We start from the raw sequence: 17,798 nt of genomic DNA, 5'->3' as shown, positions 1-17,798 counted from the left end.
AAGATGGGTCAGGCAGACCAGAGAGAAAGTTCAGCTGATATGGAGAGGAAGGTGTAGGGCGTACTAGGAGACAATAGCTTTCTGGGTCGGTGAGCACTGGGTCTGCATCGCTTCCCAGCTCTTCCAGTGATGGAAAGAACAGCTCATTTGGAGAGGGATGGGCTTCCTGAAGCCTCCTCTGTCTGGTTTGCTAATATCAGCAAGTTTCCTTGGTGGCGGAGGAGTTGGGAACCGAAAACAAGTCACGACCCAATTAAGTGATCCTAGAATCTGAAACAGCGCCAGCTGCCATGGAACAAAGCCGTTTTCAGGGACTGGAGGGCCCCCTAAGGAAATCAGGGCAAAGCAGATTCCTTGCGGTATGTAAATAAACTTTCTGACTTGATGAATAGGGGTTACTCCAAGCGGTCTGGCAAGGGGATTTGTTACCTTGGGGGTGGCTGTGGAATTTTCTTTCCTGGGGAATTTAACAGCAGGTTACATTTTGATCTGACTAAAGTTCTTCAGCTGTGAGCCATCCTGGAAGCGGGGAGGAGGTGGCAGTGAGATTAGTCTGCCCTTAATTGTGGAAACTGCTTCAGAGGAGGTATGAGGGGAATTGTGTATGATCCATAGATATATTTTTACCACAGGCAAGTTTTCCTTTGGTTAGCCATAGAGGCATGACTTGTTTGTTACGATGATTCAGAGTTCTTGGGATTCGACAAGCTAAATGAGCCCCTTAATCAGCATCCAGAATAGTGGAAGAGTTCTGGAAGATGAACAGATACAAGCCAAAAAAGTTGCTTTAGCTCTTCCTGTAGGCTAAAAACAACTTTTAAAGAGCCTGACTAGTGAGGTTATACACAGGTTGTTAGGACAACAATTCATAGATTTAATGTGAAGAAGCAGCATTGTATAACAAATTAACTTTAGCCAGACTCTCTAGGTTCAAAGCTTAGCTCTACCACCTACTAGTTATGTGATTTTGGCGCAAATATTTTATGCCCTGTGTGCCTCGGTTCCTTCTATAAGAAAAATAAAATTATAGTTTATACTTCATGGACTCTGTAAATATTAAAATTATTAAATGAGTTCAGTCATACAAAGCACTTACTACAGTGCCTAGCATGTGAACAACACTAAAGAAAATAAAATATTTTAACTTTTATCATGTTTGCCCGAATACCTACATACCATGCTTCTAGTGTTATGTGGCCAAATTCAACTTGAATATATCAAGACTATGAAAACAAATTTCTCAGAGATTCCCCATACTAAGTAAGAAAAAAGAGTCACCAACCACGAGTAAGTTTTATTAAATTTATGGAATTAGCATCATTGGTAAAAATTATTTTAAAAAATATTCAACTCCTCCAATGGATTTTGGACCTCTATATCTTATTCCGTCCTTTCTTGCTATATGCATTTCAGTCTGTTTGGGCTACTCTTTTCCTGGAGGAATCATATCCATTTCCTTTAGTCCTTTTCTTCCATTGCCTGTTCTAATGTGGAATCTTAACTCCTCTCATCTGCTTCTTGGCTTATTAAAGTCTCCTCCATCCTTCAAGATTCCTAACATCTTCCATGCAGCCTTCACAGATTTTTCTCAGGAAGTGATCTCTTCTGTCTTCAAATCTCCTCATCTCTTATATCTTATTTCTTTCCATGTTTTTTATGGTTTGTTTGCCCAATTTTTCCTAAAGTGTCTCATATCTCCCATATGCCTTAGTCTAAATTCTTATATAGCACGAATCCTTAAAACCATTTATTGAGACTGAGGTTAATCTTATAATCTTATGTTTACTCTCATAAACTTGCAGTTGAGATGTCAGGATTGAGTAACGCTTCGGGCATGACTAGGGAGATTGAATAAAATTTCCACTCTCATATAGAAAAATATTTTTCTCCAGGAAGGGCAGGAACCTTTGCACTGGGCCCTCCATGCAAGACGGTTGCATAGTCTGATAAGCACATTGAAGCACTGACATCGGGGAACAGGATGTAGTCAAAGGACAGTGTGCAAGGAAGTGAAGGGTCTACTCTAAATGAAAGTGTGGAGACTGGGAAGGCATAGGCCAAGGGAAGGTTCCCTTCACTTCACATATTGAAGATTTGTCATGGTGATGATGACTTAAATGCTTCAGAGGAAAAAACTAGGACCAGTGGGAGAAAATTACCAAGGGGCAGATTGCAGCCCAGTATTAATACGTCCATCCTAATAGCTGTAGCTATTCATCAGTGGAAAGAGTTGCCTTAAACAGTGGTAAACTCCCAGTTGGGCTTATGGGCCAGATAATCTTCCAGCTGTGGACAAATTGAGCAGGAGTTTGGGCTTCATGACCCCCAAACAGCCTTCCACCCCAAAGATTAATTGACTTTATGGAAATCTGTGTTTCGGCAAAGGATAGTAGGATAAATATCCTGCTCTGTACTGCTTTTTAAATGTTGGTAGAATTAGGGATTTGAAAAAAGTCAATGACTTATTTCTTTGCCTTCCACAAAGAAAAGGATATAAACTTTCATTTAGGGATTTTACAAAATCCATTTTGTTTCATTTTCTTGTCTCATGGCTTAAGTGCAAGGAGGTACTAGCTGGGGTTCCTGCTTGGTGACAGGCTAAACTATGATCGCACAAATTGTTTACTGTGCATCTTGTTTTTGAATTCATATTTATAAGCTGAGCTTGATGCCAGCGGTGTATTTCTTTGCCTAGATAATTAATGCAAATGTGTTCATGCTCTGCATGTTGGTGGAGGGAGGAGCTATTAGAAATCTTGTACTAACATGAAATTCCTGAGTGACTTGAACAGTTTTCACACGCTTTCTTCACCCCTGTGGATAATGACATTGCTAGCTTGCTCCCATGCTGCTAATGTATTTGTGCATATTTTAGCACAAAAATATATGCAGCTTGTTAGCTGAAGGAGTCTCTTCATTTCCTCCTTTCTGTCTCTCCAAGACAGAGCAAAGTAGTTCTTTATTGATAAAGACCATGTTTACATTTTTAAAGCAATTAGCAATAGATTCTCTGGCATCTCTTCCATACTGCTTGCTGCTTGTGGTTATATCATCAGATACATAGCTTCCTTTGATATTTAGTATTGACTGCATCATCTATATCAAAGACTCTCATGTTCCTGCTGTGAACTTATCACTGGACAATCTGTTCTAGACATAGTCTAACTCACCAGACTATTAAAGGATCAGGAAGCATGTCCTAATTCTAATCTAAAGGAAAACAATGTCATTTCTCTATCCAAGTTTTGCACTGTCTGTAGATGTGCATTTTCTCTTCAGTTGTGTTCAAAACAGTATGATTTTCTGGAAATTCTGAGTATCTCAGGGCAATTGGAAACAGAAGGAGTTGGCATTAATTAAATCTAAACACAAATGGTCCCTTGGTGGAGGGGCGTTCTCTTTGCATTTCACCTGCAACAGATGCAGCAGAACAGAGTAATTGTCCTCGACATACGTATTTTGGGAAAAGCCTCCTTTTACTATCTGTGTTCTCATTTAATTAAACTGGAGGACTCAAAATGGAATTCAGCTCATTTAAGGTACAGTAGGGGGTATTATGCGTATACAAATAATGTTTTTATTATTTATAATGGATTTAGAAGTTGCTGCCTTACAATAATTATTGAATTTTACAAAAAGAACTTCTGAACAAAGGAACCCTCCACAAGCCTTAACCTAAAAAGGAAGCCATGGGCGGGAAGGGCACTCTTGTAATTTCTCAAATTCTCCCTGCTTTCCTCTAGTTGAGAGTATTTGTTCTTTTTTTTTTCTCACAAATTTACTAATACCATAAATACAAGATGAACAAGTTTCCCCGCACCTATCTTTAGCTTAAATTAGCAGAGAAAAGTTGCTGCAAAGGAAACAAGCTTAAGTTTTCAGTTCTTTCTTAGGAGCTGGGGTAACCAGGTAACACATTTCTCTGTGCTGGCGTTTTGTGCCTCTTTTAGTGTTTTATTTTGGATGTGATTGGTTTCACATACCACCAGATAGAGCGGAGAGAGAATGATTTCCCCAGGAGGTCTCCGATCTGTTAGGATATTGCTATAGAAACAGTCTGTCAGCACCGACATTTGCACACACCCAAATTTGTTTACAGAGGAAATGAACTGTATGAAGCCATCCTGACTGAACTCCTCTTTCCCTCCACCCCACCGTTATCTAACTGAGCCATTGTCTGGCTATTCTCACAACTATTGCTTCTGCTAAATAAAAATAGTGTTTTTTAAAAAATTAGCATCTGCAGTGCATACTGTTGAAACCTACTTGAGAGATTCCTTGAGCACCCTCCTCCGTTTCTGCAATGTGATCAGAAATGCCATCTCATCAGTGTTAGATCATGTTACCTGCACTTAGATTTTTATGACAAAAGTGGAAGCTCACAGTCACCACCTTTAATCCTTAGAGGCCAAGCTCCTTTCCACATAGTGGCGGGGGAGCTGTTTGGGAGGATGTGCTGTCATATTTAGAATAAAATCCCTAAGGTTTTAGAAACTCTTGGTTTAGATATTAAGCTCAGATTTATTGGCCTGCTAAATCATCCTAGCTTTCCAAGTGACAAGGTGTTTTTCATAACTCTAAGAGAAAAATTCAGAATGAAACTTTAAAAATAAAGGACAGAACAGAAAAGGGAGTTAAAATAGCTAAAATCTTATTTACAAAATGAAAGATGTTTATTACTTAAAATGTGTGATGGCTCTTTGTTTGCTTAAATTTTTGTTTTCTCAGTGGCTTGTCTAGTTAGCCTTTTTAGCTCACTGCCTTTTTGGTAATGACGTATTCTGCTTATCTCAGGCAAAGGATGCTTCTGTCTGGAATCACAGGAGTACATGGAATTTCATCGTGGTATCATTTCTTTTCTTCATCACTGACATATTAGTACCAATAACGAAACCTGTTACACACTGCATTTGGAAGTCACTCATTCCACTTATTGTTTATTTATGGTCAGTTTGACATTTCTAGAAAGAAATTATGATGCCATAACAGCTCCCCCTGTTTCCAATTGCCCTGAGATACCCAGAATTTCCAGAACAATCGTACTGTTTTGAATACAGCTAAAAATGAACCCATGTCATCTGAAAGGAAGTCGGCACCATCTAGCTCTTATTTGTTTGCTTTGTATAACCCATGATTGTTTTCTAGAAGAAACTATCACCATGGACCCATGCCATGTGTGTAGTCAAGGTGTGAATTGCTTATTGGTTGGGGGTGAAGCACATGGTTTCCAGGGAAACAAAAAGGATGTCTCATTTGAGAATTTTCATTCTTTATAGGGAGTGTACAGATGTTAGATCTTATGGAAGCATGCGTGTACGGCACCCAGGCCAGTATATGAGACTAAAAAGAAGAATGTAGGAAGAAGAGGATACAAAATGCAAAGGTAAAGATAAACTAAAGTAGGAAAGGGCAAACCCCAGGTAGAACCACAGAATTCTAATTCATTAGAGATTTTAGCCCTTATCTGAGCTCTAAGTGCGAGGTAGGTTGTAAATAGAATGGTGATATTGTGACATTTGTCTCCAGTATCCCAACCTACAATATCAATGTCCTTCTCTACCTGTTTGGTAGTCTCTGAGTGCTGGCAGCTGTTTTTTTAGCTTTCTCTTCTTAGTTGCACCATTTCTGAATGTTCTAGATTTAAATTATGTCCCTCCTTTTTGACTTCTCTCACTTTTGTAATTTATTTTATCCCTTCTTAAAGTGTTATATTATAGCACTCATTGCTTTTTACACATATATTTTGTGGTATGCGGCACTTGCCATGATTTGTAATTTAGACCATTCCCTTCTTTTGTTTATTTATTTTATTTTATTTTATTTTTTCCGGTAACGAGAATCGAACTCACGACGTTGCGCTTGCCAGGCAGGCGCTGTGCTGCTGAGCTAAATCCCCAGCCCGGCTTCCTCTTATTCTTGTATTTGCATGGGGCTATATCACTTTCTGCTTCTGCGACTCATGGCACAGCATGACAGGTTATACTGTACATTAGAAGGAGTTTTTTGGTAGAAGATGGAAATGGGTATTATGTTTTAAATTGGAAACATCCCCCCAAATCTCATGTGTTCAGTGCTGGGGCTTTCAGAAGACAATATCATGGCAGCCTTTTACTCATCAGTAAATTAATCTAGTAAATATGCTTTTAGGAGGCGGGGCCCACTTGGAGAGGGTGGGCCACTTGGGGATGTGGTTCTGGAGAGTGAATCTCTTACTTTGGCTCTTGGGGTTTCTCTCTGCTTCTTGGCTGCCTTGAGTTGAGGAATATTGCTCTTCCCAGCCCTCCCACCATGTAGTTTCTGCCTTCCCACCTGCCAACCATGGACTGAACCCTCTGGAACCATAGCCAAAATTAACCTGTCCTCCTTTAAATTGTGCTGGGTGTTTTGTTCCAGCAGTGGGATGGCTGACTAAGAGAGTGGTTGGGAAATCTATGGAAACCTCTCTCCAGAGCCACTTCTCTGTGCCTCTTTGCAGAGGAGTTGGCCCCGTTCTCCTTCATCCCCAGAGTGTCCTTCTAGCCCCTCTGTTCTTTTCCAGGGATTTACCTCAGGTCGTGGGTCCAAAGAATTTAAGTGAGAATACTGAGAATCTGGATGGTTCAGGTCATCCCTTCCCTGCCCCACACTGCGTCCTTCCACAGGTTCCTAAAGTCCCTAATGGAGACCCTGCAGGTCTTTGAGGTGGCTAGTAGGCTGCCTTGGGGTTTCCTGGCTCATTCCCATCATGCGTCTTTCTCTGCTATGTGCTTTCTTGCCACCCACCCTGCAGGGTCCACTGATGGGGAAGACAGGGACATGGAGGAGAGGCAGGATTCCTCTCTTTCCATGATACTTCCTTTCTTCACTCCCTGTCTTTTCCTCCCCCTTTCCTTACATTACTCTTTCTGTGGGCAGATTTGGAGAGATTCACAATCTACTTTAGTGAGTTCCCTATCTTGCTCCTCTCAAAGGACCTTCTTCTCTCTAGGTTTAAACCATTCTGCTGTGGGTTTCCTTGGGTTCCACATATCAGATCACAACTCTCTTTGATGACTTTTAATACATTTCTATAATTCCCTTTGTATGTGGTCTTCAAGGGCTGTATTCTCGGTGTCTTCACAATTTTTCTAGGCAATCTTAATGTGATTTTAAAATCTTTTTCTCTTTGGTAGAGATTTTCTTTGATACATGTCTGATTCCTAGTTCATTTTTAGGTTGCTTGTTGGATGTATAACAAGTGAATTAAATTTGGAAGAAGCTCAAAACTAAACTATTCCGCTTCCCTAAAAACATTTTACCCTAATTAAATGACAGCAATCCATTTCTCGGAAGCCTGTAGCCATCCTGAGTTTTTTAGCTTGTCTTTTATTCTGGCAATCCCTAATTTCTGTCACTTCTATTGCCTAAACTTTTTCTTTCAATTATTTTTAAAGAATCTTTCTGTAATCCTTTTGTGTTCCCATAGTTTAGATGCTATGATCTCTTCCTAGAATCATGATCTTGACATTTTCTTGTCCACTTTTGTCAGAACAATTTTTAACAAGAAATGAATCATATTAACTACCCTAGTAAAAAATTTCCAATGGATCTTCATTGTTTAGGGTGACAGCTTTAAAGTCCTTTTGACTTGGCATTAAAAAGTTTTAAGCTTTGCCCCAGTAGATATGTACACTTATTTATCGGAGATATTCATATGTATATATGTGTGTAGATATGTATAATAATGAAATTGTTAATATTGATGATAATAACTAATATTTATAGACATGTTTTCTTTATCTCAAGAACTTTAGCTGCATTTAAATGCATTTAACCAAATACACTCTATCCACATCTATTAAAATCTGTTCATTCATTTAATTATCACAATGTACGCAAGCAGAAAAAGAGAGCAATGAGAGGAAAGTGAAGTATTTTATTTAGAAATGGTGAAATTTTTCTGCTTTCCAGTTGTAATATGCTGTATTTATGTTCTAGATACTTGTTAATTGTGTTGCTAATCATGATGATATCATGCTGTAATGTTACTATAACTTACTAACATTTTGTATGTTTTACTTTTATTTTATTTTATATATTATCATTCTCTTTCCATTAGAATATAAACTTCAGGAAGCAGGCATCTGGTTATTTTGTTCATACCTACTCTCTCTCATCTAGAGGGGTTGTAGATAACAGATGCTCATAAGTTATTAAATAAATGAAGACCTATACGTTCATGTACACTCTTCTCTTAGAATAGTGATTATTATAGATGATGGTGGCCATATTCTTTTTTCAAGTACTCTATGTGGTAATTTAAATTTTGGAGGGTCTCAAATTTTGTCAGATACAACAAGACCATTCTTATAATTACTTTTTTATGTGATTGGTAAAGAACTCATTATAGATTAGAGAGAGTGTCAGTTTGCCATTTTCTTAGTATTTGATTTTTTTCCAGGCTTAGTAATATGTCAGATCTATAGTTGGCACCCTGCAAACACAATTTTAATGCTACAGGTACATATTATGAAGATCGGATTGGTTACTAAGAGCAGGCAGTACAAACCCTAAACGCACAAATACACATCAGAAACATATGTCTGCAATGTATGCCAACATACTGAAAGGAAAGGAATAGGTGAGGACAGCATCTCCCACAGTTCCGTGTTGAAACCGCCCGCCATTTTCCCAGGAAATACCACACGTACCGTGTAACACTGAGAACTTCCTGTGACATGATCCAAACCAGAGAATGAGTGGTAATCCTTCTATGAAGTATGAGTAAATATTAATTTCTTTTTTCATGTTAGAAAAATAGTAATTAAATGAGAAGTCCTGGCTCCACTGCTGCTAATGATCAAGTAGCGCCTGTCAGATCAACCGTTCTGCGAGGAATGCCTGTGAGCTCTAGACAAATGTGAGAGCAGCTGCCTGAAGACTATGTAAAGAAAGGCCTGAAGATAAAGGAAGAGGGATTAGTTTGGAGAAAGGGAATAGAAATGGTTTAGGTGCCTTATATTTTTCAATTTTTGGCCTGTAGTTAGCTCCAGCTGGTCACTACATAGGCAGTTAAAATATGGTCAGAAATATACAGCTTTATTAGTTGTTAAGAACCAGAGTTTAAGGTGATTGCAAGGGCTAGAAAACAAAAGCTAGAGGGAAGAATGCCAGAAAGGAGAGAGCAAAAGTATAAATGCTCCCTAAATCTCTGAATAATACCATGGATGCACAGCACAGACTCCAGGCAGCTCAGCTAAAGCTAAAACAACTTAACTGCTATTTCTAAGTCTGGAATTTAATTTCTACCAATTTTCTGCTTGCTAAAACAAAAATAAATACTCCTTAGAGGAACGTAACAGAATCCAAGGACTTTACAATGTATCACTTATAATATCCAAGGTAATAGGCCTAAAGTTTTAGACATAGAAGGAAGCAGAAAAATGGGTAGTATATATCAGAGAAAAGACAATCAATGGAGACTGGCCTTGAGATAGAATTTAATGCATCTGCTACAACTGTACTCTAGAACAGAAATGTATTTGTGATTAATGACAAAATAGGAAATCTTACAGAGAGATGGGAAATGTTTTTAAAAACATGCAAATTCCAGAAATAAAAAAGATAAAATTTGAAATGAAAAAGTTTCAGGATGAATTTTGACAGCAAACTGGAAATGACAGAAGTGTTTATGTATTGAAAGACAAATAAATTAAGTAATCTAATCTGAAGGATAAGAGGAAAAAAATGGATAAATGAACAGAACTTCAGGGACCTGCAGTAAAAAACAAAAGGTGTAACCTCTTGCAACTGCAACCCTAGTGACAAAAGGTAGAGCTGTTGGAATAACAAACAGCGAGAATAATGGCTAAAAATTTCTCAGTTTGTTGGGAGACATAAGTTCATAAACTCAAGAATAACAATGAAGCTCAAGGAAGAAACTGGGACTAAACACATGGCAGTCAACTAGCTAAAAGCCAAAAGTAAATAGAAAATCTCAAAGCTGTTTATAATTCCTTACCAGACCTCACCGGAAACAACCACTGACTCCTAAACACCAATCTGCCAGTCCCTGTATCCCTTAGAATGCAAGAGAGGAAGAATGACACAATTCATGCAAAGTGATGATCGCTGGCTTTTCTTATCAGGATGAATGTAGACCAGAAGACAGTGAAATGACAACTTTAAGGTGCTGGAAGTAAAAAAAACCAGTTTATTAATTGGAAATTTTAAATTTGTAAAAATACCCTTTGAAAAATAACTATCATAAATAGAAGTACTCAGAAAACAGGAAAAAACCCTGGATTCATGGATGGATAGGGGGATAGGAGAACATTTGATAGAGCAAATAGAACAATTTAGGCAGTCTGTGGATATTTTTTGTACAATTCTTTTAACACTTGGCATGTTTATAACTTTTCATAATGTAATTTTGAAGAAAAACTAGAAGTTCTACAATTTGCTTTCAAAATCCTTCATGATTTCTTATAAACCCTTTTGAAGTACCTCGTAGGAGGCTACTGGCATAAAAGGTTATATCTAAACTTATAATCACCTGTGAGACCGTCAGTCTAACTCCGGCTTGCCGCCCACCCTTCTCCTCCTATTCCTTGCCTTACATTTGAGTACAGAATGTATCTGTCTCAACAAACACGCTAGATTTTCCGTTATATCTACTTTATTTCACTTAGCTTTTCTTCACAATTTAAGTCTGCGCTTGACCTCGGACACAATTCAGACCACTTTTCACAATTTTACATCGCTTTTAAATCTCAGCTTTAGAGTAGACTTCTTTGTCATTTCTTACCAGACCTCACCGGAAAGAACGTTCACTCCCAGAGTCCCGTGCCAATTTCCCAATCCCTGCTTCCCTTAGACTATAAGCTTACTTCATGACCATGATTTGTTGTTTTTAGATATCTTGCAACTTTCGCAGTTCCTGGTACCTAGTACTTAAGTACCCGGTACTTAATGTTTTAGAGTCAGTGAAATGGCTTATTTTTAATGTTTTTTTTTGTTTGTTTGTTTTTTCCAAAGAAAATGCTGTTCATTGGTACATTTTAGATATACATAATAATCATATTCACCGTTGGAAATTTGTACCGTACATGATATAACTTGACTCATTTTTTCCCCATTCCCCTACCTTCCCTTCAAGGCCTCTTCCCCTCCTTATTATTACTATTATTTTTTTTTTTTTGGACTGGGAATCGAACTCAGGACCTTGCCTTTGCCGGGCAGGCGCTTGTGCTGCTGAGCTATATCGCCGGCCTTTCCCCTCCTCATTTACAAAAACTTTGTTTCCATTTTTTTTCTTCTCTCTTCATTTTTTCTTTTTTTATTATTTTAAAGAGAAAAGAACAAAAACAAAACAAAAACGAAGACAAAAACAAAACAACACAAAAACTATAAAAATGATACAGAATTTCATCACAAGATGATAGGAAATTAACAATGGTTATTGTATTACTTATTGTTATCTTTAAAGTAGTTGGTCAGATTACCAGATATAGGTATGCAAGATTGATCAAACAATTAAACATTAACTGTTACTTTCATTAAGCCAGTAGGAATTTGTAATTTGTAGTACAATTATCTTAGCTATCATATATATATATATATGCATATATTTCCCATACTTCTTTTTTTTCTCCTTTCCCTCATCACAGTTGTTCTTTCCTTTTGAGCAGTTTCTTTCATTTTCACAGTATCTATTCTACCTTTCAGTTTTTATTTACTCTTTCAGGTTCTTACACTAGGGAAACAATACAATGTTTACACATATGGGTCTGACTTATTTCACTTATGAGTATGGTCTCTAGTTGCATCCATTTACCTATAAAAGCCTGGAGTTTATCCTTCTTTATAGCTGAGTACTACTCCATTGCATAAAAGTACCACGTTTTTCTTATCCATTCCTCAGTTGATGGGCATTTGGGTTGTTTCCAAGATTTTGCTATGACAAATTGTGCTGTTATAAACATGGGTGCACCTATGTTTCCTCAGTTTTTAGTTTCCCTTCCTCCCTCTCCCTTGTTCTACTTCCCATTTGAACATTTCTTCCTATTTTTTAAAAATGAGAAATAAATGAAAATTTGTTGATGTACAGAAATATGGTAAGTAAGATCTTTTTCTTTGGAAGATGTCAACTTATGTAAAAAAAAAATTGACACGCATAGTAGACTAAGGGATACTTTCAATGAAGGATTTTGCTTTCAAAAACAAAACACAAAGTTCCCTAATTGTGAAATTAAAAGCAGGGGATAGAAAACTTTATTCTATGAATATGAGTATCATAGCTTGAAAAGTAGGACAAAGACAGGAAAGAATACAGAGTGAAGAAGTAGTCGGAGGAAGTGAGATGGGAAAACAAAGAGAAAAGGGAAGGATCTCTCAGGGAGCATTGACGTGACTGTACTTTTCAGCAATACTTTCATTCCTAGTTCTTTAATGTTCTTCAGTTTTCTTTCTGAAATCTCAATAGCAAAATTTAATGATAAAAATTAAAATAGAAGTCACATACCAGTAAACATTCTTACTTGTTGCCTGAAGGTACGATGATAGATAAACATCAGAATAGAGAGCATTGTTCCACATCACTAATGCTTGGGATTTTTAGAAAATAATGGTGAGAAATTACTTTATTAAAAAAATTCTACTGCCTGCATGAATGAGCAAGTTAATATTGTCTTAGCAACATTAAGTTGGAGCTTTGTACATTTTGAATAAATGTATTTATAAAACAAATTCAGTGAGCCATTAATTTTTTACAAAAATTGATCTTGGCAGTTTATAGCAATATAATTTTATAAAATTTAAACTTTCACATTAACAATTTTTTCCTACCACTGTAACTATGTGATCAGTGCTTCCAAATCATTTTATTTATTTATTTATTTATTTATTCATTCATTTAATTAAGTACTTAATTTGGTCTTTTGAGACAGCATCTCACTCTGTAGTTCAGGTGGGCCTCAAGCTCACTATGAAACCCAGCTGGCCGTGAATTTCATAGTGATCCTCCTGCTTCCATCTCCCGAGTGCTAGGACTACAGGCGTGTGCCACCGTGGCTGGCTTCCAAATCATTTTAAACAACTAAAGATAAAATAATTTATCTGAAAAATAAAGTAGTAAATTAGCTCCGATAAAATCTTGTTTTCTTTTTAAAAAAATATTGCTATATCTTGAATCATTTGATTCTATAACATTGCTGGGAAAATTTTTTTATCACTTTGAAATATTTTTTCCTTTACTTTCAATTTTGCTAGTAAAGGAAAAGCTCCCAGTCATAAGGAAAAATGTATGTGACTTTCTCTTAAAGTCTTATTTGTAGTCCCAATTTCCTTACATATGTATCACTTTTTCTAAGCATTTTTTGTTTTTGTTTTTACACATGTGCAACACTTTTTCAATATATAAAGAGCTCCTTTCATTTTATCAAGCTTTGCTATATATGAAAAATGGTTGTCACTAGCGCTGTTATATCACATTTGATTTTCCCCCCAGCCTGTCCCATGAAGTTAAAAGCCCAGGGTTTGGGGGTCTCTTTCTTATGAATTAATATAGTTCGATAAATTAAATGTGATATTATAATATTTCTCACTGACTAAGAAGTATTGGTTGGTACCATCTTAGAGTGTGAGAAGTAATATTTGCACCTAGCTGTCTTACTATTACATATTTATAAAATAATTTTAATATCAATTAGCCTCTTTATTTTATTGTTTTAAAGATTCCTTTTAAGTTTGTCTTTTTTTCAGTTTTAATCATTTTTTTGTTTTGATAAAGAAAAGTTAATAAACAGGCTCTCTTAATTTAAGTAATATAATTCTTTTAAAAAGAAATGAGTAATGTTAAAGCATTTGTAATCCAGTGACAATTTAGAGTTAAGGCAAGGAAAGCTATTTTTAGATGTTTTGCAGAGATGAGTATTTTTGAAAAGATATGTCAAATTAATTCCAAAATGGAAAAATCAGCCACTAGAATAATGTAAATATTCAATACAGTATTTCTTTTCAGAAACCTGACAGAATTGCATACTAAAATGACCAAAGGGAGCCGGGTGTCGTGCTGCACTCCTGTAATCCCAGCACTAGGGAGCCTGAGGCAGGAGGATTGCCATGAGTTCAAGGCCAACATGGGCTACATAGTGAGTTCAAGGTCAGCCTGAATTGCGTAGCAAGACCCTGTCTCAAAAAAAGAAAAATGACTAAAGTGAAGAAGTTTAATTTAATGCTTCTTTAAAATGGAGGTTTACAAAAATGTACATGAAGGGTACATCTCATGAGCATTTGGACATAATACACAAATAAAGAAATGCATCTGAGTCAGGTAATTATTAAAATCTAAGTCAGGTAATTATTTTATATGTTAAAATTTAAGTGGAGAAAATCAAATATCTCTTGAAATTGGCTTGAACCTTAAAAATATTCAGTTGGCCTGAACCTTAAAAGCTTCAGGGGCCATCCCTTCTCAGGAATTTGACTGAACTAAATTTTAACTATCAATTTACACCAAGGAGTACGTGAGAAAAGCTCTAGCTATCCATGAGGATACGTGGTAATGTCTTTCCCAGGAATTGTACACAGAGTCAGATGTGTCTTCCCTCAGTCTTTAGTGACACAATATTGTAGCAGGGAAACATTTTGCACTTTGGATCCACAAAAGAGATGAGAAGAAACTTGTAGTGTAGACAAGGTGAGACTTAAATATAGTCACACAGAAGTTAAAAAAAAGGAAGCGGAAATATAGAAGTGTTTTTACCTTATTTTTTTACTTATTTTACATCAACTCCAGATTTCTTTCCCAAAACTCTTTTCTCTCCATCTCCCACCAATGATTTTTGTCTTACTGATGCATTTTTATCTGCCTGCGCAGGGCTAAAAGTGCATTGCCATTTTTATTTTAAGCCCCGTTGGATCTTTCATATCCCACATCCTACCCACCAGCGGATCCTGTCAGCACCGTGTTCATGATACGTTACAGATGTGTCCATTTCTTACACTTCTCCTCTAACAGCATAGTCTAAATTGCTATACTCCTTCATCTGGACTGTAGCAGTAGCCTTCTAACTTGTATGTCCTATTTGTGTTTCTGTTTCCTGTAGGCAAGAATAGTCTTTTTACTAATTCCTTTTCAATAAACCAATAGAAATTAGTAGTACAATTATCTCAGCTGTCTTGTGTATGTATATATATATATTTTCCCTTCCTTCTTTCTTTTTTTCTCTTTTTGCTCATCCCAGTTGTTCTTTCCTTCTGAGCAGTTTCTTTCCCTTTCACAATATCTATTGTACCTTTCAGATTTTATTTACTCTTTTAGGTTCTTACACTTGTAAGACAATACAATGTTTACACATATGAGTCTGATTTATTTCACTTATGAGTATGGTCTCTAATTGCATCCATTTACCTATAAAAGCCTGGAGTTTATCTTTCTTTATAGCTGAGTAATATTCCATTGTATAAAAATACCACATCTTTTTTAACCATTCCTCAGTGGATGGGCATTTGGGTTGTTTCCAAGATTGAGTCATGACAAATTGCATTGCTATAAACATGGGTGCACATATATTGCTGTGGTGTGATGTTTTTAATTCTTCTGAGAAGATACCGAGAAGGTTAATACCTGACTGTCTTGCTACTCCTAAAGCTCACCACAGATGCTCATGGTTCAGGATCCTTGCACTTCCCTACTATCTGCACTACAGCTAGCTCTGTGGATCATTCTCTCACTCTTTTCAGATCCCTATTTGAATGCACCCTGGCAAAGGGCCCTTTCCTGACCATTTTATCTAGAATAGGTGCATGCTTTTCATTTTTCTCTATCTCTGTGACCTGTTTTAGCTTTTGTAGGGGTAGTTTCAGTATTACATCACAATCATTATTTTTTTCTTTTCCCTGTCATTAGGATGTCAAATCTATGAGGCTAGGGAACTTGTCTAATTTGTTTACTGCCCTATTTCAACTTCAGAGAACAGTTCCTGGCATATAATATAGTTTGAGCTTAATATTTATTGAATTAATTACCAAATGCAGTTGAACTCCATGATTTGTACACACTACATATTATGTCACAGACATTAGATGAGATTATTTAAGTCATGCAAAAGATAAGATGTTGTTTCTCTAGGTGAGGGTGACTTATATGCAAAAGGATAAAAATAGAATACAGCCTTCTATATGCACCATAAACAGTGTACCAATTGAAATGTAGGAACATTTTCAGTGATACAGGAAAGTACATAATAAGGTTGTCAGAGGACCCCAGAAGTTTCAGAGGGACAATGAGATCTGAGAACTTTCTCTGGCTATCCCTCCAACACCACTTCCTTTTAAAATTCTTACATCATAGTATTTGTGATACTCTGGGCCCCAGGACACCATAAAATATTTCACTACTTCACCTGGGTTCCATCGCCTTAGTTTTTGAAAGTAATTATGGATGGGTATACCATTCTAAGTTGACCTCCCCTCAGTGTTTGAAAGATGTTTCTCTACTCTCTTTTCACTTACATTTTTTTTCTAATGAGAAAATTCCTCTCATCCTTTTCTGCCTCTGTAAATAATGTGTCTTCTCTGTCTGCTTTAAGATTTTTCTCTTTATTGCTAGTTTTGAAAAACTTGATGGGTGTTGGCATCATTTTCTTCCTATTTCCTGTGCTTGTGACTCATTGCTCTGCTCCTGTGGGTTTACAGTTTGTGTCTACTTTGCCTATTTTTAAACTATTACTCCTTGGAAGGACCCCTCCAGCACACACACATTCAGATTGTCCCCGGCGTTCATTGATATTGTTTTGGCCTTTCATTATTATTCTTTTTCTCTGGATGGCTTTTATTACTCCATTTTTAAGGTTATTGATCTTTTTTCCTACAATGTCTAATGTTGCTTTAGTCTCACACAGTGTACATAGTACTTTACGGTTGACATGTGGTAGGTAGAATTCTCAAATCATGGATTCTGCTCCAAGATTTTCCACTCAATTTTCCAGAATTGTGACTATGATGGGACACCAAGCCTGCAATTAGGTAATCTTGGAAAAAGGAATTTTTAGATGTAATTTAGGTTACTTGAGTCAGTGAAAAGGGGCATTATAGTAGTAGGCCTATGTAATTACATGAACTTTTTAAAAAAGAGTGTTTTTCTTTTCAGGATGACAGCAGAGCAAGGAAATCAGAGGACTGAGGCATGTGAAGGATTCAGTGCACTGTTGCTGGCTTGAAGATAACAGGGACCACATTAGAGACCTGAGCCTGGCTTCCAGGTCCCTAAGTGATACTTCTTACACCCATAAGAAGAAAGTGGAGACTTTAGCCCTATGTCCAGAAGGATGGTTGTTTTAAAAATAACTGGAATAAACTTGGAAATTAGTTTTTTTCCTTTACTCTGTATCAGAACATAGACCAGCCAACATCATAACTATAGCCTTGTAGAACTCTGATCATAAACTCCAGTCAAGTCCTCCTGGCCTTCGACCTATGCAATTGTACACTAGTAAATGGCAATTGTTTTAGGTTGCCAAATTTGTAATATTTTGTTACACAGGAGTAGAAAATCAATTCATAACACAATGTAATTTTTATCCCTTGAAATTTAATTTGAATCTTTTTTACATCTTTCATGTCTCTACTTAACTTCTGAACATAAGGAATACTATAATAGCAACTGCTTTAGTGTCCTTGCCTGTTACTTGTAAAATCTATACCAATTCTGAGGCAGTTTCACTTGCTTGATTTTTTCCAGGGCCTTATTGTGGGTTGTATCTTTCTGTTTCTTTCTACGCCTTGTAATTTTTTGTTAGATGTCATACATATGAATTTTACTTTGCTGGGTGCAAGGT

General features: G+C 36.7%; 1 long non-coding RNA gene across 1 annotated transcript; it reads left to right on the top strand.

Annotated features, from left to right (window-relative positions):
* Positions 1–216: 216 nt before the first annotated feature.
* Positions 217–17,266, top strand: LOC106147823. Its single transcript, XR_001232808.1, has 3 exons — positions 217–359; positions 5,277–5,383; positions 17,111–17,266. It is a non-coding gene; the product is annotated as an uncharacterized LOC106147823 (long non-coding RNA).
* The last annotated feature ends 532 nt before the right edge of the window (positions 17,267–17,798 follow it).

Source organism: Chinchilla lanigera, unplaced genomic scaffold, assembly GCF_000276665.1.
Source record: "Chinchilla lanigera isolate Chin_1 unplaced genomic scaffold, ChiLan1.0 scaffold00010, whole genome shotgun sequence".
NCBI classification, from domain to species: domain Eukaryota; kingdom Metazoa; phylum Chordata; class Mammalia; order Rodentia; family Chinchillidae; genus Chinchilla; species Chinchilla lanigera.
Note: the sequence above shows the minus strand (reverse complement) of the source record. Positions and strands in the feature narration are given on the sequence as shown.